General features: G+C 32.3%; 2 long non-coding RNA genes across 11 annotated transcripts in view; one reads left to right on the top strand and one right to left on the bottom strand.

Annotated features, from left to right (window-relative positions):
* The window catches only part of LOC143238941 (uncharacterized), a 167,310-nt gene that overhangs the window by 28,788 nt on the left and 111,508 nt on the right, over positions 1-27,014 (top strand). The gene's annotated exons all lie outside the window — the stretch shown is intronic.
* The window catches only part of LOC143238908 (uncharacterized), a 59,022-nt gene continuing 35,938 nt past the window's right edge, over positions 3,931-27,014 (bottom strand). The window contains exons 4-6 of one of the 7 annotated variants that reach the window (XR_013020835.1): positions 21,111-21,158; positions 14,486-14,615; positions 3,931-4,191 (exon numbers count right to left, since the gene is read on the bottom strand). This is a non-coding gene — a long non-coding RNA (uncharacterized LOC143238908). Of the gene's footprint in view, positions 4,192-14,205; positions 14,616-18,523; positions 18,661-18,686; positions 19,125-21,110; positions 21,159-22,512; positions 22,906-27,014 lie in introns of those variants that run through there. The other 6 variants (XR_013020841.1, XR_013020834.1, XR_013020831.1 and 3 more) reach the window with 6 other exon arrangements.

Raw genomic sequence — 27,014 nt, 5'->3', positions numbered from 1 at the left:
TTACCCATAATGCACTCGTAAAACAAGAAATATTCCAGTACAAGTGATTTTTTTCCCGTAAAACCAAACTCAATATCATTATAAGATCACGCAGCAAATTTGTAACGTTATAATAGCGAATTCTTCGAATATACAAAAACATAATGAATATTTGTGGGTTTTTTTCAAGTAGTGTATTGGTAACCTTTTATTTGCAAGAAAATTTATTTTATTAGTAACATTTCTTAATGAGTGAGGTCGGTGGTTTTGTAAAAATGATTGTCTAGCATCATTCGTTTTAATCACAAGTTTCAACTTGCTTCAAAGAAATTAGCATATAATAAAAACATTTCGTTATCAAATAAATGATCCTTAAACTTTATGATTTTATGTCGTATGAATTCCAGAGTAAGGGCTATGAAAATTAAAGTCCCTGATAAACCTAAAGACATACAATGCCAATAGTAATTATTCAAATTATTCATTGTTTATTTTGATCTTTGAGCGAACGTACACGAGAACTATCAGTTCTAGACGTTCCTTATTTGACAATGTAAGGCTAGAGGGAAGGCAGCTAATTATCTCCACCCACCGCCAGCTCTTGGGCTACTCTTTTACCAACGAATAGTAAGAGTGACAATGGCATTACAACGCACCCAGAATTATGAGTCGACTGCCCTAACCACCTGGCCAATAGTTAGTTGTCTAGCTTTCCACTAGAAACAAATAAGCCAATGAAAAATAGACTATATATATATTTTTTTTTAAATTCGCACAAAAATACACGAGGGCTATCTGCGCTAACCGTCCCTAATTTAGCAGTGTAAGACTAGAGGGTAGGCAGCTAGTCATTAACACCCACCGCCAACTCTTGGGCTATTCTTTTACCAACGAATAGTAGGAATAACCGTCACATTATAATGCCCCCACGAATGAAAGGGCGAGCATGTTTGGTGTGACGGGGATTCAAAGCCGCGACCCTCAGATTACGAGTGCTTTAACCATCTGGTCATGGCGGACTTAAACTCTAAACGTAATGGTAAAATAGGTGTAAGAATGATACGATGTGGTAATTTATCCCAACAACTTCATTACTATTAATACCAAATAGTTATTTGGAAATAGAGAAGGAAATGTACATATATTTATAGTTTAATGATAGTTTCCATTAACAGGGGGCAGCTTTTCAGCAAGATAGATGAATGAAAATAAGGAATTTTATGTGTTTTTATATTTTTTAACCAATGCCAAATAAAAAAATCGTTGTCGAAAAAACCTTATATAAATATTTCAGACCCTGACTTGATCAGGTGGTTGAGGTGCTTGACTTGTAATCCGAGGGTTGCGGGTTCAAATACCTGTTACACCAAACAAGCTCGTTCTTTCAGCCGTGTGGGCGTTATAATGTTACGGTCAATCCCATTAATCGTTGGTAAAAGAGTAACCCAAGAGTTGGCGGTGGGTGGTAATGACTAGCTGCCTTTTTAGTCTTATACTGCTAAATTAGGAACGGCGAGTGCAGATAATCCTCGTGTAGCTTTGCGCGAAATTCCAAAAACAAACAAACAAACAATCCAAATATTTCACATGCTCTCAGGGTGATGATTTTGTAACTCAACAAAAGACTTTTTTATCAGAAAAATAGTCACGTAATAAAATTGCAAAATAATTGCTAAATTTTCAGAAATATGGAAAAGTAAATATTCTCCGGCATAATCTGAAAATATTTTCTTTAATGTTTTAATAAAATCAATAAAACTCGTTTTATAAAATGTCTCCCATTGGGACAACGGTAAGGATTTACAACGCTAAAATCAGGGGCTCGCTTCCCCTCGGTGGACAAAGCAGGTTGCCTGATGTGGTTTTTCTATAAGAAAAACACACACGTTCCTCTGCTCTGAAATAAAGCGAAAACAAAATTCTTAAATGTTCTCTTACTCGAAAGCCAAGCACAGTCTACAGGTTGACTCATTGTTTCTATCAATCACACCACACTACCGACAAACAATTCTCACTCCGGACCATAGGGCCGTGCGTGCAAAATAAGAGTGACAGTCAAATTCTACCATTCGGTCTAATAAAAGTAGCTCAAGAGTTGGCGGATTGGTACTGCTGACTAGCTGCTTTTCCTTCCTAGTCTGCCAGTTTATAATTTGCAGAGAGCCGAAAACAAACAAACTTGTTATGTGAAATTTCTAGTTCATATATTTAAACTTTAAATTTAAAGACTTTTGAACTAATTCGAATCACTTTTTTTTATCTCTATGCAAAAAACGAATTGGGCTCGTTAGAAAATTAAGCTAACTGTTGATAGAACTAGAACATGTTAGTTTCTAGAGATTAGAGTTAATGAAAAGTGGAAACACGAGAGATCTGGAAAACGGCGATAATTGATCTGAATAAACGAAAACGAAAATAATTAAAGAAGATAAAGCAGCAATTTAAGACATTATTAATCGTATTAGATATAGTGTGGTAAACTAATTATTAACTTCGCATGGGGTCGCGAGTTCGAATCCCGGTCGCACCAAACATGCTCGCCCTTTCAGCCGTGGGGGCGTTATAATGTGACGTTATAATAATCCCACTATTCGTTGGTAAAAGAGTAGCCCAAGAGTTTGCGGTGGGTGGTGATGACTAGCTGCCTTCCCTCTAGTCTTACACTGCTAAATTAGGGACGGCTAGCACAGATAGCCCTTCAGTAGCTTTGCGCGAAATTCAAAAGCAAACAAACTTCGCATGTGGTCATGTTGCCATATAAAAAGCTTGTTTATCTCTTAAATAATGCCGATGTAAATATGACTTCTTCGAAGCCTTTTCCGGGAAAGTAATTTAATAATAAATGTTTTGTAACGAAATCGATAAAGAGAATTTAACACATTATCCGATTAACATAATCTCTATAAATGTAATAATGCTGCTGTCTGTTGAGTGTTCATGTAACTACTTCGCAGAGTGTGGATAAATGTGTCTTCACCCAATCTGGTGTGAAAGTTCATTAGGTTCATGCTGGGCTACATACAAATTTTGAGTTTTGTGTTTCTCGTTTTGCAGTTTTCATGCGCGTTTTTAACTCTACCTAACCTTCTGTAGATGAATCTTTTCCAAACTTGGCATAAAGTTTTTTTTTTGTCTTTATCCATGGGGAGATACATGCAAATTTGCAGTTTCACATGTTGTGTTTTGCTATTTTTATGAGCGTTTTTAGCGTTTCGATATAATTACGTACAAAGGATACAGCTTTTCATGTTTAAGATAACCTTTCATTTATCATGAATTTACATAACTACCATCCAAACGACGGGTACTCCACCTAGTGTTTCAATCTAATACTGTGAATGTCAATTGCCTAGCTGTTGACGTTTCTTCTCTGGTGACAGCTTTGACTCATGTTAGATTAAACTCCAGCTAGTTAGAAAGAATTCCATCATTTTTTTTCATTTTTTGTTAATGTCGTTATAAGTCTAAAATATTGTTTTTTTTTGCCCTGAGAGTTCGAAATACATTAAGGACATTTAGCCAATCTAACTTACAAATACACACACGTACGATGTCAGAAACTTTGCTAGTTAAAATTCACTTTAGATAATTTAGTTCATCTTGCCCAAAAACTAAGTTAAACCAAATAACTATTAAATTGTCTTTGAAACAACCGAGACGACATAGAAGTAATGCTAAGTTAAGGACATTAAAAAGAAAATAATTTATATATTTATTATGTTAATAATTGTAATATTTCAAACTCCTGTAGGTTCGATACATTCGCACCAAAAGCGTTTTTTTTTTTGTAAAACTTTGAATAGAAAATATTAGACACACATAAGTATGGACCACATTCGTGAAAAGAATGGAGCATACGCAATTGAATTTCCAGTAGCTATAAATTTATGTAAAAAATACCGATAACAAATATAAATCATTATCACAGACATAATCACTTAGTCCCATACCTACAATAAGAAAACGTTTATTTTTTAGATGTATCAGATGGAAAAGCTTATATGTGTAAACATAGCGATTTAAAAAATATATATTTTCGTTTCCTTGTTTATGTTTTCGAACGTTTTATCGTGGGAGATACTTTTAACACTTTTGCCCACTCTTTCGCTTTCCACCCTCTGCACTGATATACACAAGAACAAAAATAAATCACCTTTCACTCTACTGAAGGACCGGTTAACACCATTCTAAAAGTTCCAGTCAGTCCTGACTCTGAAAGATAAAAATATAAGCATATATTTTTTTTAAGTGCCTGCTTATATACCCTCTATCTTTCCCTGTTTTCTTTTTCGGGTCGGGATAGGCAGTTCCCTCCCCCATTCTTTTTTTTTTGGTTTTCTTATTTCGTTCAACTATTTCAGTATTTGTTTCGCTTAGTTTCGTCGTTGCGGCTTAACTCTATAACTGTTGAATAATACGTATACTGTATGGTGAAGATATGCTAGGTATTATCATATGTGAATATACAAAAATAAACACAAAATGTACCTGATAATAGTTTATTCCATCTGCGAAGTATTGTCTAATGAGACGTCATGATCATAAGTCCATTGTTCATATTGCGTAAACACGATATTTTTAGCATATTACGTCATTGAACTTCTAAAGATTTGCCTTGGACTATTAGCAATTGGAACAGTTCAATGTCTTTTGAAAATATACACATGGACTTGAGTAATATTTTAATATTAGTTTATTTATTATGAAGAAAAAATGGAGGCTGTTATATATATATTTTTCAAAGTGTTGTTTTGGTCTCTAATTAGATCATCCTTTTAAAACAATCCCCCTTAAAAAAACACGCCCTCTTCTGGGGAAATATTAGAGTACCTTCTGAAGGATAACCTCTTTGCTTTTGGGGAGCCACTGGAACATCTCCTGAGGGAAACCACCTTAAATTGGGGAGGTAACAGAGACAGCCTCCCAAGGAAGAACTTATAGTCTATTGGGAAGACCGTTGGAATGTCCGTTAAGAAACGCCCATACTTTTTAAAACAATAAGTTATAAATGTTCTGTAGAACACAGCCATAACGTTTCTTAAGTCTTTAAAGAACTAAACGACCTTAGTAGCTGTTTATTATATTATACTGTTTATTTAAGACAGTTAACTAATGATTTGTAAACGTACAATATGTGTAATGTAATCCAAAATAATTAGGTCCACAGTGACGTAACAACACTAAATTTATATGGATAATAGTTTCGACCACTTCTTGTGTCCTCCTCAGACCAACGTTGAAAGCATTGAATCTACTGTGTAACTTTGCTGCTATTACGTTATTGTGGATTTAAGTTTTATTTTATGATTAACCGAGTTGACGAATTTAAAAAGAAATTATAATAGAAGGTGTTGTTACAGTTTAACAAAATGGATTTGCCTACTTATGAGCTAGCCCAACATGGCCAGGTGGTTAAGACACTCGACTCGTAATATGAGGGTCGCGGGTTCGAATGGCCGTTACACCAAACATGCTCGCCCTTTCAGCCTTGGGGGCGTTATAATTTTACGGTGAATCCCACTATTCGTAGCCAAAGAGTTGGCGGTGAGTGGTAATAACTACTACCTTCCCTCTAGTCTTATACTGTTAAATCAGGTACGGCTAGTGCAGACAGCCCTTGTGTAGCTTTGCACGAAACTTCAAACAAACCAAAATACGTATCTACCGTGTGTACGGTTTTCTTTTATAGGCCGACATAGGGCAGTTTCCGGATTTTTAGACGCTTGTTTCACTAAACGTCATCAGTGTTTGTATCGTATTCACTAGTCTGTTTTGTCATTTTTGTTTATCTCCAGTGTGTACACTGGTATGTAACTAAACAAAAGGTATATAAATACACAAGTGTATGTGACAACACAACGGTATATTACTACACAAAGGGCAAATAACTACACAATGGTATATAACTACGCAAGGATATGTAACAATACAAGGACTATATAACTACGCATGAATATATAAACACACAAAGCTTGTATAACTACACAAAGGTATATAAACACACAAATATTACACAACTACACAAAGGTTATATAACTATGCAAAAATGTATCGCAACACAAAGGTTATATAACTACACAATAATACATAACAACAAAAAGAGTATATAATTGCATCCCGATATTTAAGTACATGTAGGTATATAATAGCACAATAATATAAAACCACACAAAGGGTATAGAACTTTACAACGGTATATAACAACACAAAGGGTATATATCAACACGAGGTTATATTACAACTCATTGAAGAGTTATCGGATATCCGAAACAAAACGTTGATAGCTTGAAGTTTATTGCCAATTGGTTTTACAACACACGTGTACAGATACAACCGTTTTGTAGTATATACAAATACAAATACCATATTCACTCCACACTTTCTGGTGATTTCTAGTAACTTTGGTAAATGAGTTCGGTACTATTTCATTCCTCTTGGCTGTGATTCATTAATTATAATTAATTAATTATAAAATATAAAATATAATTAATTATAATTACGACTTAGCAATAAGTTGAATTGTGAAAGTAATTTTAACTTTCTAGACAGTTACTCGTGATTTATTGAGTATGCCCAGGGAACCTGAGGTAGTCGTATATATACAATAACGTGAATTGTTCTTGCATGATTTCACGAATGGGTAGTTAGACTTTATGAAATATACGTGATCCGTTTCTCAAAACAATGGCTTTTTTTTAACTGTTCCTCGCGCAGTGACTAATTTGCCGGAAAACTAATTCGTTGTTTGAATGCCGTAACTGTAATTCTTCGTAATATAAATCCGTAAAACAAGATATTGTTACAGTGGATCCTGTGACGTAAAGATTAGTCGAAGTGAGTGTTAAAATGTTTTACCATTATCAAACGTCTTATAGAATATTACTCTACTTGAACTTACTATATTAGAATAATAATTATTCTTATTTACGCCGTGAACTTGGTGTTAAAGTACAAAGAAACGATACGTAAGACTTAATAATGATAATTATGTAATGCGAGAGGTGAAAGTGATTTGTGTCGGCTAGCTGCCTTCCTCGGGTCGGTGGTTTGGAATTAGGGTTAGCGATATGCTACCTAGACCGAGAACTGGGAGAAAGTGCTGCGGTAGGAAATCAACATGTGGAGGGAGTGAGTCTGCGCTTTGGTCGGTGCTAGAAGCTTTTATCGAGTACGACGTAATTTAGCAACTTAAAATAGGTTACATTTTAGACTGTATTATAAAATTCGGTTGAAGATATTTATACTTCCTAACATTTAAATCAGCTATGGACTTTTATCTTTCTCAGAATATTAACAGTAGTGTAGTTTGAGTTGCCACGCGATCAACGAAATAGAAAAGTTATACAGTAAAGCTCGCTTTGTTTGTCGAATTTCGCGAATACTTACTCGAAAGTAAATCTGCGACAGCTGTCCCTAATTTGGAAATGATGCACTAGGGGAAGTCAGCTAGCCAACACCGCCCACAGCCAAGTCTTAGGCTACACTTTACCAACGAATAGTGGAATTGAGTGAGACTTGGAGCGTCCCCACGGTTTAAAGAGGAAGCATATTCGGTGTGAGTTAGTGCCCAAATCACCAGGGCGTGACAAACATTTACAACTCTTACAAACCGCTGCTGTACACTCAGTTAACTATTATCGCCAACGAAAAAAAGTTCTAAAAATTTGAAATAGTTTCGACTGTATCGACTCAACCTTTCTGATTGATAAATAAATATATTTACATTTGAGGATAAATTAAACTACTTTCGGAGAGAATGCATTACATATGAAATAGATAGCATATCTAAAACTATATTAGAAAAACCTAATAACAAAATTAAACTTCACGTCTATTTTATTTTGTTGTTTGTTGTTTGAATTTCGCGCAAAGCTACACGAGGGTTATCTGCGCTAGCCGTCCCTAATTTAGCAGTGTAAGACTAGACGGAAGGCAGCTAGTCATCACCACCCATCGCCAACTCTTGGGCTACTCTTTTACCAACGAATAGTGGGATTGACCGTCACATTATAACGCCCCCACGTCTAAAAGTTTGACGGGGATTCGAACCAGTGACCCTCGGATGACGTCTCGAGTGCCTTAACCCACCTGGCCATGCCGGGTCCTATTTTACTTTCATATTTGTTTTAAAATTGAACTACTTGTATCTCGCACTACAGGTTTTTTTCTTCACTGCGAAGAAAAAAACACCATCTGATAATTTAGTAAGCTAGATTACTGTATATCTCCGGTTGGTAAGTTAGCTCAGAAACTCACAATATCGTGATTGTCCGTCGGGTCGCGACGTGCACAGAATAATAAGATGGGAAGGGAACCTACCAAAAATAAGAAATTAATTGATATAACGAATGTAGGCAACACTATGTATCATTCACATGCGTGCTTCATGTAAGCTGTGTAGTTCATTGTACTTCGTTACTACTTTATTATACCGACTATTTTTATCATCTGCTTGGATTTTGGTTATTATTTATTAATAGTAACAAAGGAGGAAAACCGTATATGAATTTTACTGAATGATGCATGGAAGAGTAGTTGGAGTTAATGTGTTTATTCAGATGTATAAGTTCGTTCAGTTGACATTTCTCACTGACGTGTTGTATTATTGTTGTATATTATTGTATTATTGTCTCTTAAAACTCCAACAGCAAACTATCTTATTATGTTATATTTCCTTTTACATAAGATCAGTTTCTTACCTGTTATTTTCAACGTAAAAAGTAAAAACAAAATATCTTAAGAAATTTATTCTATGAACGTAAACATTTTACTGTTTTGTGGCTTCTTTCTCATATGCGTATATGTGTATTTAGGGACTACAGGTTTTGTGATGTATAGAATTATTACAATATTCAAAATCATCGGAACATAAATTAAACTATATATATATATATATATTTTTTTGTCTTCAGTTAGAACTCATATCACGTGTCTGCGTACATTCAAAAGATGTTATTGTTTTTCTTGGTTCACACGGCGTGAGATCGAATCATTTACATATTTACAAATATATATTGTTCATCGTATGCCTTTTAAAGCTAGCGCAATATATGTTTTAGAATACGATTAAACTAACATGTCTGCTCAACATAAACGAACGTTAGATGTTATCAAAACTAAAAATACACAAACACCAAATAATAACAATTCCACAGATATTGTGGGGGGAAAAAGTTCTTTGTTTGTAAGCATTTTCTCCAATCCCATACGACGAAAAGTTTTTGCACTAAGTTTAAAAGAAACTGCTCCCCTAATTGGTTTGAATTCTTGTAGATTTGACATGGCTGTCCCCCGATGGGTCAGCGGTTAATTTACAGCCTCGAAATGTTAAAACAAACAATCCTACATGCCGAGAAAGTTTTAGGACCTGATGTAGAGTTAATCTTATAAAGTTCGCGTCAGCCACTGAATACCCACCCAGAAGAGAGGGGTGGACTAGGTGGATGAATACTCAGTCGCACCCTATATAACTCATTCCAGTTGTACACCTATTCAAGAATAAATATAACATTACCATATATTTTATTTATTATTTAAATAATTATATGTTATTTTCTTCAAGGTCAAATCTGTATATTTAACTGTAACCAGCGATTTGTTTTCTTCCTAAATAATTATGTCACTCCTTCATTCATACAACATTTATTGTTATTTAAAGGTACTTTAAATGGTTGTTTCTGCTCATAAAATATAATAATGAGCTTGAACAGCGAATCCTTCTCATACTAACACGAGCTCAATTTAACGCGTTTCATTCACGTGTTTTTTCAACCAATAGAGAGCTGAGATAATTATGCAAACAGATTGCCAATGAATAAATAGCTGGGTAGTAAAAAAAAACATAAGTTATACCTAAAAAATGAATATCAAACAAATCGGTTGGTCTTAAATATAAACACCAACAACAGCGCAAAGTAAAGATCGTATAACACAGTGAAACTTTGAGTAGATTCCAATTAAGTCAATAATATTTCTCAACCGCTTAAAACTATTCTTATAAAAAAATAATTTATGAATATTTTCTTTTTCCCTGTCGTGGGTGGGGGTGGGAAAGGTGGTTTATAGTTAATGTTTTTTTTTTTCGTTATTACTGAGCGGAAAAAAATGTGGTTCAATAATATGTTTTACTGGGAATGTGGTTCAACAAATATACACAACACTAGGAACACACAACAACGCCCCCACTGGTATAGTGGTAAGTCTACGGATTTACAAGCCTAAAATAAGGGGTTCGATCCTACTTGGTGGGCTCAGCAAATAGCCTGATGTGGCTAGGCTATAAGAAAAAAAAACACACACAAACAACAATGATACAGTAAAGGAACTAGTAGCGTAAATTATACGAAATCTGTGTGATCTCAGTATTATGCCTACACATTTTCAAGAACGTTTATTTTCAATATGATAAAACGTATGGCTTATATCACCAAACGTCACATTCTTATCATGTGTTTTTATGTATATTCGTATTAATAAAATGTGTAAAAACGTTTTGTGCAGTTTTAACGTAAGTATTTATAGAAATTACTTCGCAAATTTTATGAAACTTAGTTTCTTATATTCTCAACGGTAAGGATAAAAACTTGCAAGATATAATAAAAATGGATAACATTGAAACAAACGATCTTCAACGGAGATGTTTATCGTTATATTGTTCTAAGAACCCAATGATAACGCGTTGTTTAATCTTGATGGTGTAAGATTTATATTTCTGAAACATTTAAAGCAACACAGACGCATATCAAGCAAGTATACTCCATCTTACTCGTGTGTGGTACTAAGTGTCTGTGGTTAATTGCGAAATTAATAGATTTATAAATTAGGTTGACAACTTTGAGATCATAGATTTAATTAATTGATAACAGGTCTTAAACCAGATCATTAAAATACGTTTTTGTATATAAAATCATTATGCATTAGATAACTTTAAAATAAAAAAGATAAATTATGCAGTATTTTAACGACGTACATATTATTCATGTTGTATAGATTATTATCAGATTTATCCTTCTCAGAGAATCACGTTTGTAATTCGTGAATACTGAAGAAATGGTTATTCTTATTTAAACTGTATTTTTTTTAATTTTTGCAATAATATACAGTTATGACAGAAAGTGTTCGTACCCCTGTGTCCCGAGTAGTTTTTTGCTCATTACTTAAAATGTATCACGATTAGGCTAATAGACGTACGATATATTATACATATTATACTAACACATATCTAGATAAATTGTTATGCAAATTAAACGACAAATAAACTGTTTATAAAGAAATAACCAAAAATAGGAGGAGCAGAAAGTGTTCGTACAGTTCAGAACGTGTGAAAAAACTGATATTCCCATAAAAATTTTGTTTAGTTTGGTGAATAAACTACATTATACCATTCCAAAACTTGACAATGGGTTCATAGTTATTGGAATTTAGCCAGCAAAAAATGTACTTCCGGCAATTTAGCGCCGTTTCCGTCATTATCTGCTTGGTCATCATGGCGAACAGGAAACAACTGTCCAGTGATTTAAAAAAAAACAAATTATTGTAAAATACATGCCTCGTGTGTCTCTTTCCAGTATTGCTACACAACTTAATGTGCCGAAAGCTACTGTTCAAAGCATAATTGCCAAGTTTAAGCTTACAGGATCAACTGCTAACCTCCCTCGTTCCGGGCGCCCCACCAAAATTCCAGAGAGAACGAAGAGGAAAGTTCTCAGAGAAGTAAGTAGGAACCCTCGTTTAACATGTAATGGCATAGAGAAACTGGTAAGGGAAACTGGGGTAGAAGTAAGCACCTCTACAATTACGAACATGTTACGCTCTTCTGGGTTCAAAGCGTGCCGTCCTCCTAGAACTCCGTATTTAAAGCCTGTTCATTTAGAAATACGATTGAGGTATGCAAGAAAGCATGTAGATAAACCCTTTACTTATTGGAAGAGTATTCTTTGGTCAGACGAGACTAAAATCGAGCTTTTCGGCCACAATGATGTTCACAATATTTTCCATAAGAAGGGGAAACAAAATCTTTCAAAGAACACCGTCTTTACAGTTAATTTACAGTCGGAATTTGCGGCTTGGGCGTCGTTGGATCTTCCAGCACGACAATGACCCTAAGCACACATCGAAATATGTGCAATCCTGGTTGCAAAGGAACCATATAAGCGTTCTGGAGTGGCCATCGCAGTCACCCGATCTCAACCCAATTGAAAACGTTTGGCATGAGTTGAAGACCAGGGTCCATCAGCGTCATCCGAAAAACTTGCAAGAGTTGGAGGCCTTCTGTAAAGAAGAATGGAAGGAAATACCAGTCGAGTACTGTCAAACAATCATGGAGGGCTATGAGGAGAGATTGCGCCAAGTAATTCACCTGAAAGGCTACACAACTGACCATTAAAGTAAACGCACGAACACTTTCTGCCCCTCCTGTGTTTGGTTATTTGTTAATAACAGTTTATTTATTGTTTAATTTACATAAAAAATTATGTAGATGTGTGTTAGTATAATATTTATAATATACTATACTTTCGTTTCCCTAGTCGTGGTACTTTTTAAGTTATAAGGAAAAACTACTCACGACTCTGGGGTACGAACACTTTCTGTCGTAACTGTATATATTACAGAGAATAATTTTATAGCTAGCATTTCCTTACGTTATTTCCCACAAATATCATGTGAAAAATTCTTTCTAGTTTATTTGTAAAACCTCAATATGGTGCGCATATATTTTCAGGAAAGTCTTTTATAAAACATCGTAAAATATGTGGCTACTAATATGAAGCTTAATATGGTTATCACGTGGTTTTATGTATTACTGTTTATAAAATGCGTAAAAAAACGTTTTATGTAGTGTACATGAAAAACATATGAGCTTATATATTGCTCATAAAATATGCAAAAACAAGTTTTATGTAGTTACAAAAAACAAATGAACTTATATATTGTTCATAAAATGTGTAAAAACCGTTTTGTGTAGTTACATGAACAACATATGAACTCATATATTGTTTTTAAAATGTGTAAAAACAAGTTTTGTGTAGTGTAGTGAAAAACATATGAACTTATATATTGTTTATAAAATGTGTAAAAAACCGTTTTGTGTAGTTACATGAACAACATATGAATTTATATATTGTTTATAAAATGTGTAATGTGTAGTGTAGTGAAAAACATATGAACTTATATATTGTTTTTAAAATGTGTAAAAATGTTTTGTGTAGTGTACATGAAAAACATTAACTTATTATATTGTTCATAAAATGTGTAAAAACAAGTTTTGTGTAGTGTACGTGAAAAACTTATGAACTTATATATTGTTTATAAAATGTGTAAAAATGTTTTGTATAGTGTACATGAAAAACATATGAACTTATATATTGTTTATAAAATGTGTAAAAACAAGTTTTGTGTAGTGTACATGAAAAACATTAACTTATTATATTGTTTATAAAATGTGTAAAAACAAGTTTTGTGTAGTGTACATGAAAAACATTAACTTATTATATTGTTTATAAAATGTGTAAAAACAAGTTTTGTGTAATTACATGAAAAACATATGAACTTATTCTGCTTACTATAAAAGTCAAATGTGTTTTAATTTCATGTGAAGAATTAATTTCAGTGTTCTAAGATCTTTAAGTAAAGTACACAAGCAGCCAACTTATATTAGGTCCTGAATTTATCGTAATTTGATCAGAACGAGTGTAGTACAGTTAGATATAATATATATTTACACCATAGAATGTTAAATCCAACATTTACAGGTGTCGTAAACTGATCGAGATTGGTCAAAGAAGCCTTCCCTCCCTTAAAAATGTCATTTAACCTATTCATTGCGTATATAAACTTATTTTGCAAAAGTTTTAGTATAACTAATTGCCTTTGGCCGATTCAGTTTTGTTTTGTTAGATTCTGAGTGCATAAAATGAATCTAATTGGATTATGATTTATTAACCGCGTCAAATTAACCCTACACGTTTTGTTTTGCCACCTAAAATTAAATTTGAAAACTGTGTGTTTTTCTTAGAGCAAAGCCACATCGGGCTCTCTGCTGAGCACACCGAGGGGAATCGAATCCCTGATTTTAGCGTTGTAAATCCGTAACCTTACCGTTGAACTAGCGGTGGGCAAATTTGGAAATTAGGGAGCCCTCTAAGAAATCCTAAGTTGAGATAACCTTATGCTTTCATTGAAAATATGCAAGCAAATCGAACATATAACAATATTTCTGGCGTAGTGTTCAGAAAGTTGAAAACTAAGGTTTAATAGAACCAAAGCAATACAAAATAAGTGAAATATTATGGAAGGCAGTGTTGTACATGCTTATAACTCACTTAAGATTTAACAATTAATCCATTACTTTAAGTAAAATTATTTTAAATTCACTGCTCTTTGTTTTCTTCTTCTCACAAACTAACAAGGATGCACGTGAGAAACATTGACCTGATTTGACTGGACAGAACACATGAAACACCTAAAGCTGATACATCGCCCTTTCTACTAGAATGTATCAACTTACTTTTTGTGGTAGATTTCAATCTAGAATGGTGGTTGGCCGTGATTTAAGAAGGTCATTTGCTTTCGGGTGTTTTCCAAGTCTCATTTATTTCTTTTTCTATTCTTTTTTTTTTTTCTTCCTAGCTGAATGCCTATTGGTTAAGGAACGATCCAATGAATAACCGTCTCGAGAAACAAGGCCACTAAAAGCCTACAAAAGTTTTCTTATCTTCAAAGTAATGAATGCAACCTTATCCTCAAATATTTGAAGTGATAAGTCTTCGCTTGAAAAGTTTAAAGATCACCATTTAGGTAAAGAATTATCGAAGGTCTCAGACATGATGCTTAAGATTGGTTAATATATATAAAAACTTATAGCTCATCTGTTTCCCAAATTGCATTGATTTCAGATGAAACGCGCTATTTATTAAAAGAACTTGAAAAGAGACAATAGATATCTTTATAAAAAAAATCATTACTTCGAATTTACATTAGTTTTCCAAAATTAAATATAAATATATATATATATCAACAAACCTCTATCAAAAGAAAAACAACCATTAATCGATTTTATTGGATTTCGCCCAAGGTAGAACAAATATTGTAAGTTTCTTGAAGAGCTTATTAGGCTAAGACAGAAAATACAGAAGGAATTACAATTTTGACAATGACTTATATATTTTTTGTTAAAATGTTAGCTTCAGACCCCCTCTTCCCAGTGTTCCCACTAATCTGCGTGACTGTGAGGCCACACGATAACCAATCAAGTGTCGCGCACTTTAGTATTCCATCCCCACATATCCTCGGTAATGGCGAGTAGTCTCAAGGCGTTGACGGCCTTAATGACCCTGGCAGTTGATAGGCCTAAAACCCAAAACAACCAAGAGGTAGTATTGCAAAGTGACCTAGTAATTCAGTAAGGTTAATGGTCTAAAAATAACCATTCTCAAAAAATAAAAAAAAACTGGTAGCGCACCCTCGCAAATTGCTTTACCATTGGTGCATATGAAAAAAAAATTCTTTCGCACACAGACTGCAAAAAATCAGAAGAAATACTGACACCCCCACACATAAATAACATATTTTAAAATTACACGTATGAAAGTTCACTTCTACCTAACGCCACATTGATCATTAGTTTAATGTATTATAAGAGTATTACAATATACATATATATATACACGATACACATGTCACTAAATATAAGTTTACTCTTTTGGTTAGTCTGATATCGAAAACAAAAAAATACAAAAATGTTCATATTCTCTTTTACCATTTTCATTTATAAAATATAAATATTAAGTAATTTAAATTGTATAATATCTGCAATATCCTTTTAGGCCTTTTTTTCACACAAAAAGACATAACCTGACCATTCATGTGCTGGTTATTACCTTGTATTTCCAGTTCGTCTCTCAACGAGTGATGAAATTTATATCTTTCTTAGTGTGGAAATGGTCGTAAAAAGTTACTTAAGGTTAGTTTTGACCACAGTTGATAATGAAAAATAATGTAAGTTAGAAACCGGGTTTTACTCTTCCCACAAAAATAAAATTAAATAAAATAGGGAGTAACTGAAAGTTAATAAAAATATTAACAGTCCTATAGAATATGGTGAACAATACACTCTCAGCAGCAACGTATATGTTAGATTTATAATACTGTTGAACACGTTTTGGTGTCATGGGGAGGAATCTGTGTGTGTAAAAATGTTACTATGTTTTTTCTGGGTATAACAATGATAGTTATGGATGTAAAAATCATGACATTGTGTTGCGTGTGAAAGATAAATCTAACAGGAAACGTCTGACTGATCTGTGTGCGAAGCATTATTTGATATAAGTTTTTCAGTTAAATAATATATTAACCATAATATATTTTCTTAATTTCACTTATCTCAGAGTTTTCCATACAAATATGATGCACCATGGGGTAACAATTTTAGATATAATAATTTTCTATTTTCTGATAGCAGTTCAATGAGTATAGATGACGTACTTGTTTAAATCACATTGAACGAGATTTATTGCTTATGTTAATACAATAAAATATCGATCGATATTAAATGAGTTACAGTACAATATAAATAAACTCCGATATTTATAGATGAAAAATTAGTGATAGAAGTTAATAATTCAAGTGAATGCTTGTTCCATTAACTTGTTTATAAAAGATATTATGTCGTCATTAATATCAGTTCTGATTGGATGCGTCCTATTTGAGAGCGACCTCTATACAAACTTTTCTGCTTAAACGTTTCACTCGGTAGTCCGTTCTCTAAGCTCATTGGTGCCTTAACAACTGAATTGCCCAATGAGTGTTATCTGGCACGAATTTGAATTTGACAGATTATACGTTTAATCTATTACCAGACAATTGATGGACATATTAAGTTTTATTAGACAAAGAGATAAAATTGAATTTGTTAGCTTAATTTGCTAAAGAAATAACAACTAAAATGTTTTTTGATTCTCTAAATTATAGAATCATGTTGGGGCTTCAAAGTTGTTAAGTTGATTTGGAGACGCTGTATTTATTTCTTAAAGTAACTACTACAGAAATAAACACTAAATATAAATTTAGGTTACGTTAACTACCTACAGTTATTCTAAACTTTCACACATTAACACAACTTTGCTCAAATACTAACAATTATTGTTAATTTGTAAAATACAATCATGTTTCGTTTACTAAGCGTTAAAGTTTGTATATTATAGAGCATCCTCCATATCGTGCAAAAACAAACACACACAAATATCAGTTTTAAGTAAGTAAGTATTTTGATGTCATTATTTTTACAAGAATATTTCATTCAACCGTAGTTCCATATTTTTTTACGGTTTCTCCAACAGTCGCCAGTTTTGTGTTTCGCTTTCAGATTATATCTCGTGCTTTTAATCTTTTCAGATTTATGTTGTCGTTCCTGGTAAACCATTATTTAAAGATGTTATTTCGATCAGCGTTAAGTTGTTTTTTTTATATTTGTATTTCGACATTAAATTACGAGTTTTGTTTTGTTCCTTTTTATTTTTAACCGTTTTCGTTTCACGTGCGTGAAGATAATACACAAAGAGTAAAACACGTTTCTGACGCACTTGAAGTAAACGCGAATTTAACGACATACGTTTGAGAACTTGCATAAATCAGATTTTTTTTTTCATGCAAAACGATTATAATTTAGCCCCACAAATCACAAAACGAAAGTAAACTGTCTGTTTTTGCTCCACTTTTAGTTTATTTATCGTGTCAGCGTTTCAAACAGAATTAGTGGATCGGAAGTAAAAAATTGTGGTCCACGTTCACTCTGTGTGTTTTGTTTGTTTGTTTTTCTTAAATTTTGCGCAATGCTACACTAGGGCTATTTGCGCTATTTCAGCAGTAAAACAAAAACCGCAGTGACTTTGTTACGTGTCAAAATGTTGTATATTAACGAGGTGCAAATATTTGTTTTTTTGGTGCGTACGGTTAGATAACATGTGACTCCTCAGTGGCGCAGCAGTAAGTTTGAAAGTTTGTAATTTTAAAAACCGGGTTTTCAAGAAGAAAAACAAAAATGTTTTTGTTTTAAATAAAATAAATTACTTTGAAATTTAGCTGAAGAGAATATTTTAACGTATCAAAATTTTAACATGTTAATATCGTTAACCACAAGAAAAGCCTCAGCTTCTCTTTATTTCGAGGTACATGAAACCAACACACGCTCTCACACATACGTTGGACAAGGAAACTTTAGTTAATACGTTCATTTCTCCTAGCATCTCTATGGATTTCTTAAGATGACACTACTTATGTGTCTTAATAATGGTCTGGCATGGCCTAGCGCGTAAAGGCGTGCGCTTCGTAATCTGAGGGTCGCGCCAAACATGCTCGCCCTCCCAGCCGTGGGGGCGTTATAATGTTACAGTCAATCCCACTATTCGTTGGTAAAAGAGTAGCCCAAGAGTTGGCGGTGGGTAGTGATGACTAGCTGCCTTCCCTCTAGTCATACACTGCTTAATTAGGGACGGCTAGCACAGATAACCCTCGAGTAGCTTTGTGCGAAATTCAAAAACAAAACAAGTCTTAATAATACGCTTTTATTTTCGTCAACCGAGTAAGAAGAAATACAATTGTAAGATTTTTAAAAGGAAAGTTTTCCAGGTTATGACGTCATGTCATCTTCTTTCCCCACTTCTAGATGTGATATCAGACGACAATCTGCAATTTGTGGGGTGCGAGTTTGAATTACGTCATATAACAGTTCATAAGAATTAAAGAGAAAAAAACAATAACTGATTTTATTTAAATGTCTAATGGTGTATAGTTTCTAACTGGAATTTGTTTCCTGAGCTTGTGTTTTGAAACGCGACGTTTCTTTACATTTGCTTATAAGTCGAAGATTATTTACTTATTACCAAAAAGAGCAAATATATTAATTACGTTAAAGAAATGACTAAATTACATGCTGCTATATCGTTTGATTGGTACACTGTTTGTCGTAAGGATAACGATGTGAACATTTAGACCTATTTTTCGTGTCGAAGGCTTCCACTAATGAAGTACGTGTACGGTCTATTTTATGTGTTTTTTGTTGTTGTTTTTCTCACTATTCATAACCATGATTGGCAGAAAAATTATGGGGATTCTCTGCTAGTAAGGTTCTGTGTTGAACTCTGTAAAGCCTGTACAAAATATGATTATAAGTTTACATATTTCCTTCAAGATAAGAGCTGGAAAAAACATTTACAAAATGGGTGAATTTTCGAAGAATGTCTTCACGTATAGGTTTACAGTAAGGTGCTTATGAAAATGAGTAGAAAAATCTAGAAATTGTCTACCAGTATAGAATTAGTATAATATGTGTCTAAGGTTATATAACAGGTTTAGAGATTACATGCCTAAGGAAGGACATAAGACGTAAAAAAGGGTAGAAATTCTACAAAATAGAGTTGTTATAATATGGACATAAAGTCATGTAAAAATGTTATAATATGGACATAAAGTAATGTAAAAATGTTATAATACGGACATAAAGTCATGTAAAAATGTTATAATACGGACATAAAGTCATGTAAAAATGTTATAATATGGACATAAAGTCATGTAAAAATGTTATAATACGGACATAAAGTCATGTAAAAATGTTATAATACGGACATAAAGTCATGTAAAAATGTTATAATACGGACATAAAGTCATGTAAAAATGTTATAATATGGACATAATGTCATGCAAAAATGTTATAATGTGGTCATGTAAAAATATTATAAAATGGACATAAAGTCATGTAAAAATGTTAAATGATATAATATGGATATAAAGTTATGTAAAAATGTTATAATATGGACATAAAGTCATGTAAAAATGTTATAATATGGACATAAAGTCATGTAAAAATGTTAAATGATATAATATGGATATAAAGTTATGTAAAAATCTTATAATATGGACATAAAGTCATGTAAAAATGTTATAATATGGACATAAAGTCATGTAAAAATGTTATAATATGGACATAATGTCATGTAAAAATGTTATAATGTGGTCATGTAAAAATGTTATAATATGGACATAAAGTCATGTAAAAATGTTATAATACGGACATAAAGTCATGTAAAAATGTTATAATACGGACATAAAGTCATGTAAAAATGTTATAATACGGACATAAAGTCATGTAAAAATGTTATAATATGGACATAATGTCATGCAAAAATGTTATAATGTGGTCATGTAAAAATATTATAATATGGACATAAAGTCATGTAAAAATGTTAAATGATATAATATGGATATAAAGTTATGTAAAAATGTTATAATATGGACATAAAGTCATGTAAAAATGTTAAATGATATAATATGGATATAAAGTTATGTAAAAATGTTATAATATGGACATAAAGTCATGTAAAAATGTTATAATATGGACATAAAGTCATGTAAAAATGTTATAATATGGACATAATGTCATGTAAAAATGTTTAAATGTGGTCATGTAAAAATGTTATAATATGGATATAAAGTTATGTAAAAATGTTATAATACGGACATAAAGTCATGTAAAAATGTTAAATGTTATAATATGGACATAAAGTCATGTAAAAATGTTATAATACGGACATAAAGTCATGTAAAAATGTTAAAGACTCTCTGTCAGTAAGAGCTATAGCGTAAAACAAACATAGAAATGGACAGTTAATTTTAGATAACTGCTAGAAGTGATGGCTGACGTGATATGTTTGTTTTCTCTCCTGTGAATTACAAAGCTCCACACAGACTCTCTCTACCCATGATTTCTAGCGTTACAAGCGCATTGGCTTACCGTTGGTCTAGCGGGTAACAAAGTGACATGCATTCAAACGAATACTATTTGATAACTTCTCTTATTAATATTATTTATCGACAGTTTGATGTAAATATCATACGTAATTCTAAAATAACCAGTACTTAGGTACATCCAGTCGTTTAAACATTTAGTTGATAATAAAACAATAACTGACGAGTAAATATTTTAAAGTAAAAGACAAATTATTCACATATGATAAAAATATTTATAGATAATTGTTAGAGGGCTTGTACAGTGTTTTCAGAATTACACACTACGGTTGCTTTTACCATAAGGAGGAATGAAATTAGGACGCAGGACGAAATGGAGTTGAAATATTTACCTTTTTTTATATTTTTCAGAAGCGCCCTCTAAAGAACTTCAAAATATTCTGAAAGAAAATACGAAAAATTACAAAATAAATGTTAAGACGTCAGAATGTGAAGTAATAAAAATAAATTTAGTTCTTGTTTACAAATACAAAGAAATGTTCGAAAAACTGACTGTCACGATTGCTTTTCTTTGTTTGTACTTACTGTTTTTCTTATCTGTGGTCAGTGACACAAGAAATCGAAAAAACACAAATAATTTTGTAAGAAATTAAACTTCGCAGTTAAGTAAGAAGCAAAATATTTATTACATTTTTTCCTCTGTGTATTGAATTTTTTGCTTACGATTTTGTTTATTTCTGTAAATAAAAAATATGAATCTACCATAAATATTTTGGGTTATTTTATCAACAAGACGTTCAATAGTTTTTGGAAGGTCACAAAGAATTTGTCCTCACGAAGCACGGCACAATTAAGTATGCTCGCTGAAGCGCCATCTAGACAAAACAGCTAGAAACTTTAAATATTTTATGAAGATTAGTGTTGCATGTGTTAAACCTAAAATTTTGTAAAAATTAAGTTTTTATACCCAATGAAGTTGTTTATTGTGTTAAAAACACACACAAAAAATAATAAAATACTTAATAAGACACCCTACTATTTTTAAATAGTATTTTTGTAAATAAAAGAGTTATTAAAAATCATGGGTGAGGAACAAACAAGTACCGCCCCGAATGCGGAGCTAGCTGCTTTAGGTTCACAATCCCACTGGGAAGCACATTTCCCCCCTCCGCCCCTCAAAGCTTTGCCACCAACCAATCAGATTAACAATAGAAACAAGATTTTTTATGCGCCATCTTAAAAACAAAGTTTGATGTAAGCCTATTTTCATAAATAAAATTGAAGTACATTATTTCTTTTATTGTTATTTGATAGACTTTTACAGACATTTACATGTCTTGAGAGATTTGTTAGAATCTCATACTCTCACATACACATCTCATAAGTAATAAAACATCTTTCTGATATGTTATTAGTATTTTAGTAATAAACAATATCCTGCGACACAACTACGAGAAATAAGTAGAGGCAAAAATGTTTAGAAATCCACTGAAAAGTTTACATTGAACGCAGTAACGATAACATATCAGCCCTAAAATAGGTATAATTATCTCTGTGTCATATTTTACGCTATTCAAAATAAATATATTAATAAGGTAGTTTCTGGTAAAAGTCACGTGGAATATGTGTTTGCGCAATTCCCCATTTTTATCTGTCACGGTTAAGAATTTTAGTAAATTAAAATGTTAATGAATAACACTGATTAACAGGTGTCTGTCATCTAAATCTACAAATATTGTTTACAGAATTTATTTTTGCAATAATGGCCATCAATTACGTATATTATTGAAGGATAGCTATACATTAAAAAAGGCTTAGAAATTGACTGAAACATCAGTTGTCTGATGTTGGTATTTAGTCAAACTTTGAAAGAATTGTTCTTAATTTGTAGGTATCTATACGATGCATTTTTTTTTTTAAATAAACACAACTCAGAAACCTATATAACACATTTCAAAGTCCTTCAGAAAGTGAGTAAAACACAGGTAACTTCTTGGTTCGTTACAGATATGTTTCTGTCTAAGTCTATGTGTTTATAGGGCTATTCATTAACCACAAACATTTATGCTTTTTCTTCCAAAGTGGTCCCCCGCTAAAACCAGGGCTTCGATTCCCCTCGGTGAACTCGGCCGGTAGCCCGATGTGGCTTTGCCGTAAGGAAAGCGCTGTCTTCTAAAGTGCGTGTGTCTAAAAAAAAAGTTCATTTATTTATTTGTGCGACGGACATACAGTAATGGATGCATTATTTTATAGTCAATAGATTATGTGTCCTTTGTTATTGTTACCGTTCATCGGATTATTAATTACCTCCAGAAATAATTCAATACTGAGTAATTTTGCTTTTTTCTTAACTGAATATGAATAAATCGTTATGTAAGATATGCATTTTTTGATTGATTGATTGATTTATTTATTTCCTCATGTAGTTCCGTTTCATTTAGTGTTCGGAGCGTCATAGTTGCTTATAAGTTATATTTAATTTTGTTGTTAAATCGATTGGTAATCTAATCATTTCTGTGAACGATTTTCTTGTGTGGATGTACGTATTACATTAATTTTATGTCAGAAACACTCAGTTTATTTTCTGTCTTTAGCTTGTATTTTATATTGCGTGTTCAGAATTATGTACGTACACTCTCAGTAAGTTAATAACGTTTATTGATGTTAAAACAGCGTCGCAGCTGGTCACTTCACAGTCTGAGTTGTTATGCAGATGTTAGTATTACACTATCTTTCAGTCAGAGAAGTATTATTTATGTTTCGGCTTATTTATTTTGACATAATCTGTGTATAAGCTGTTTGAATTACCCTTCTACACGAGTGATACTTTATAGTAAACTGTTTGAATTACCCTTCTACACGAGTGATACTTTATAGTAAACTGTTTGTATTAACTTTTTACACAATTGATACTTTACAGTAAACTGTTTGAATTACCCTTCTACACGAGTGATACTTTACAGTAAACTGTTTGTATTAACTTTTTACACAATTGATACTTTACAGTAAACTGTTTGAATTACCCTTCTACACGAGTGATACTTTATAGTAAACTGTTTGAATTACCCTTCTACACGAGTGATACTTTATAGTAAACTGTTTGTATTAACTTTTTACACAATTGATACTTTACAGTAAACTGTTTGAATTAACTTTTTACACAATTGATACTTTACAGTAAACTGTTTGTATTAACTTTTTACACAATTGATACTTTACAGTAAACTGTTTGTATTAACTTTTTACAAATTGATACTTTATAGTAAACTGTTTGTATCAACTTTTTACACAATTGATACTTTACAGTAAACTGTTTGTATTAACTTTTTACACAATTGATACTTTACAGTAAACTGTTTGTATTAACTTTTTACTCAATTGATACTTTATAGTAAACTGTTTGAATTACCCTTCTACACGAGTGATACTTTACAGTAAACTGTTTGTATTAACTTTTTACACAATTGATACTTTACAGTAAACTGTTTGAATTACCCTTCTACACGAGTGATACTTTATAGTAAACTGTTTGAATTACCCTTCTACACGAGTGATACTTTATAGTAAACTGTTTGTATTAACTTTTTACACAATTGATACTTTACAGTAAACTGTTTGAATTAACTTTTTACACAATTGATACTTTACAGTAAACTGTTTGTATTAACTTTTTACACAATTGATACTTTACAGTAAACTGTTTGTATTAACTTTTTACAAATTGATACTTTATAGTAAACTGTTTGTATCAACTTTTTACACAATTGATACTTTACAGTAAACTGTTTGTATTAACTTTTTACACAATTGATACTTTATAGTAAACTGTTTGTATTAACTTTTTACACAATTGATACTTTATAGTAAACTGTTTGTATTAACTTTTTACACAATTGATACTTTACAGTAAACTGTTTGTATTAACTTTTTACTCAATTGATACTTTATAGTAAACTGTTTGTATTAACTTTTTACACAATTGATACTTTACAGTAAACTGTTTGTATTAACTTTTTACACGAGTGATACTTTACAGTCAACTGTTTGTATTAACTTTTTACACGAGTGATACTTTATAGTAAACTGTTTGTATTAACTTTTTACACAATTGATACTTTACAGTAAACTGTTTGTATTAATTTTTACAAAGTGATACTCGTGGTAAGATTTAAAAACAAAGATACTTACAAATATTGTCTGAAATTAAAGATGTTATGTTTGGAGTGGCATTTTGAAAACGTTACAATTTTCGTTTTTTCAAATGAACGTGACTTAAACCAATGTTTTCTAGATGTCTTAATTGAAATAACAAAAAAGTTTCAGTATAGGTTGCAATTGATTTTGTCTTAGAAACTGGAAATGCTAGACAGCTGGTTGAAAGAGATGACTTTGTTGCTGCTATACCATCTACAACCAACTTGAGTGTTATAACAATTGTCATGGAGAAACAACTTTACTTTCGTGTTATTACGTGTAGAAAAGTGTTATGAATGGCGCTATAGTTATCGCCAGCTACTGAGAAGTTTTCCTGACACGAGGGATAGAATCATGAGGGGTTAGGTTTTCGTTCCAATTTTCATAATTTATAGAGTAACTTGTGATGTTCCATAAGTTTCCATAGCAACACACACGGGAGGATAGATATAGGAAAACTGTGACTATCGATTGGTCTTATACCCTCCCCTTCCCCCTCACCCCCAGTCCGTGTAGAACGTCTTCGGCTTATGGAAATCGTAGACGAGCTCTATCGGTATAATTATTCAAACTCGTACGTTATTACTGATTCTGATTTATTACCGTCACAAGCGGATTTCTCCGTTTTTGAATGTAGTAAATCTTTTGGTCGTACTTTCATAAACGTGTAATTAACTGTGATCTCACTTTATGAATATTTTTTGATGAATCGCTCATGCTTGAACTTTAATTAAATGAAAAATAAGGCTGTTTAGAAAGGTTTCGTGAATACTTTACGAAAAGGGTTTTCAAAGTAATATGGGTGTTTATATGATACTTACTAGGTTTTACAGTAACGGCTCGCAAACAGCTTTATTACTATACATTTAATAAAGTCTATATGAAAGAACAAAGTAATGCACACTTTTGCGTCAATTTCGTAACGTGAATACATTCATTGTACAGACGATGTTGTTTTTTGTTGTTTTTAGAATTTCGCGCAAAGCTACTGAAGGGCTATCTGCGCTAGCCGTTTCTAATTTAGCAGTGTAAGACTAGAGGGAAGGCAGCTAGTCATCACCACCCACCGCTAACTCTTGGGCTACTCTTTTGCCAACGAGTAGTGGGATTGACCATCATATATAACACCCTCACGGCTGAAAGGGCGAGCATGTTTGGTGCGACGGGTAATCGAACCCGCGACCCTCGGATTACGAGTCGAACGCCTTAACACACTTGGCCATGCCGGGCCCATGTATAGATGATCACAGTAGAATATATTTATTATTTCGCTTATATAATTATATCCGTAATTCCTTACAACGTATATTAAGTAATTTGTTTTAGCAAAGTTCACAACAATAAAAATACTTTTAAAGAAACGTGATACATGAATAAGTGTATTACAAGCTATAATTATGCTCACAACGTCAAATGGATTTGATTTTAAAAAATAAAGAATGTTACAAAGTGACATTTTACGAAGTTAAGTGTTAACATTTAACATTAGTTTCAATTTTTTTCTTACTGGAAATAAATCACAAATAAAGAAGATATCGATCGAAAATGTCACGTATATTTTGATATATACATATCATCTATCTTATATATAAAAATGCATGAATTTATACGTATATTAATCTAGCAACAATGTATTACATCAAAGTAATTCACGTTTTGGATAGGGTCTTTTATATGTATTGTTTCTTTAGCATAATTACGTATTTTTATTTTCGTAATAAACTAAACATTTACACGTAGAAAACTACATTTTTAGAATCAAATACAAAATGAAAATAATTTGTTGTTTTCTTGTGGTTTGACAGTGCATATTGTCCCTTGTATTGAATAAATAATGTAGTAAACTTAATAAAGATTACATCACAATATTTAATTTCTTAAACTTACATTCCATTCTTTCTTGAAAAGTTAGCTTCATTAACAACATTAAATATTTATATTTTGTGTTTACGGCGAAACTAATAAGACTATCTATTACCAAATATCCACAAAAAAAGGTTTGACCGCCACTTTTATAACGCCTCTACAGCTTATCTTGCGAGAAATATTTTAGTGTATCACAAAAATTCAAGGCTCGATATGGCCAGGTGGTTAAGGTACTT

This window comes from Tachypleus tridentatus, chromosome 2 (genome assembly GCF_004210375.1).
Source record: "Tachypleus tridentatus isolate NWPU-2018 chromosome 2, ASM421037v1, whole genome shotgun sequence".
Classification (NCBI taxonomy): domain Eukaryota; kingdom Metazoa; phylum Arthropoda; class Merostomata; order Xiphosura; family Limulidae; genus Tachypleus; species Tachypleus tridentatus.
This window is presented reverse-complemented; position numbering and strand designations above follow the sequence as displayed.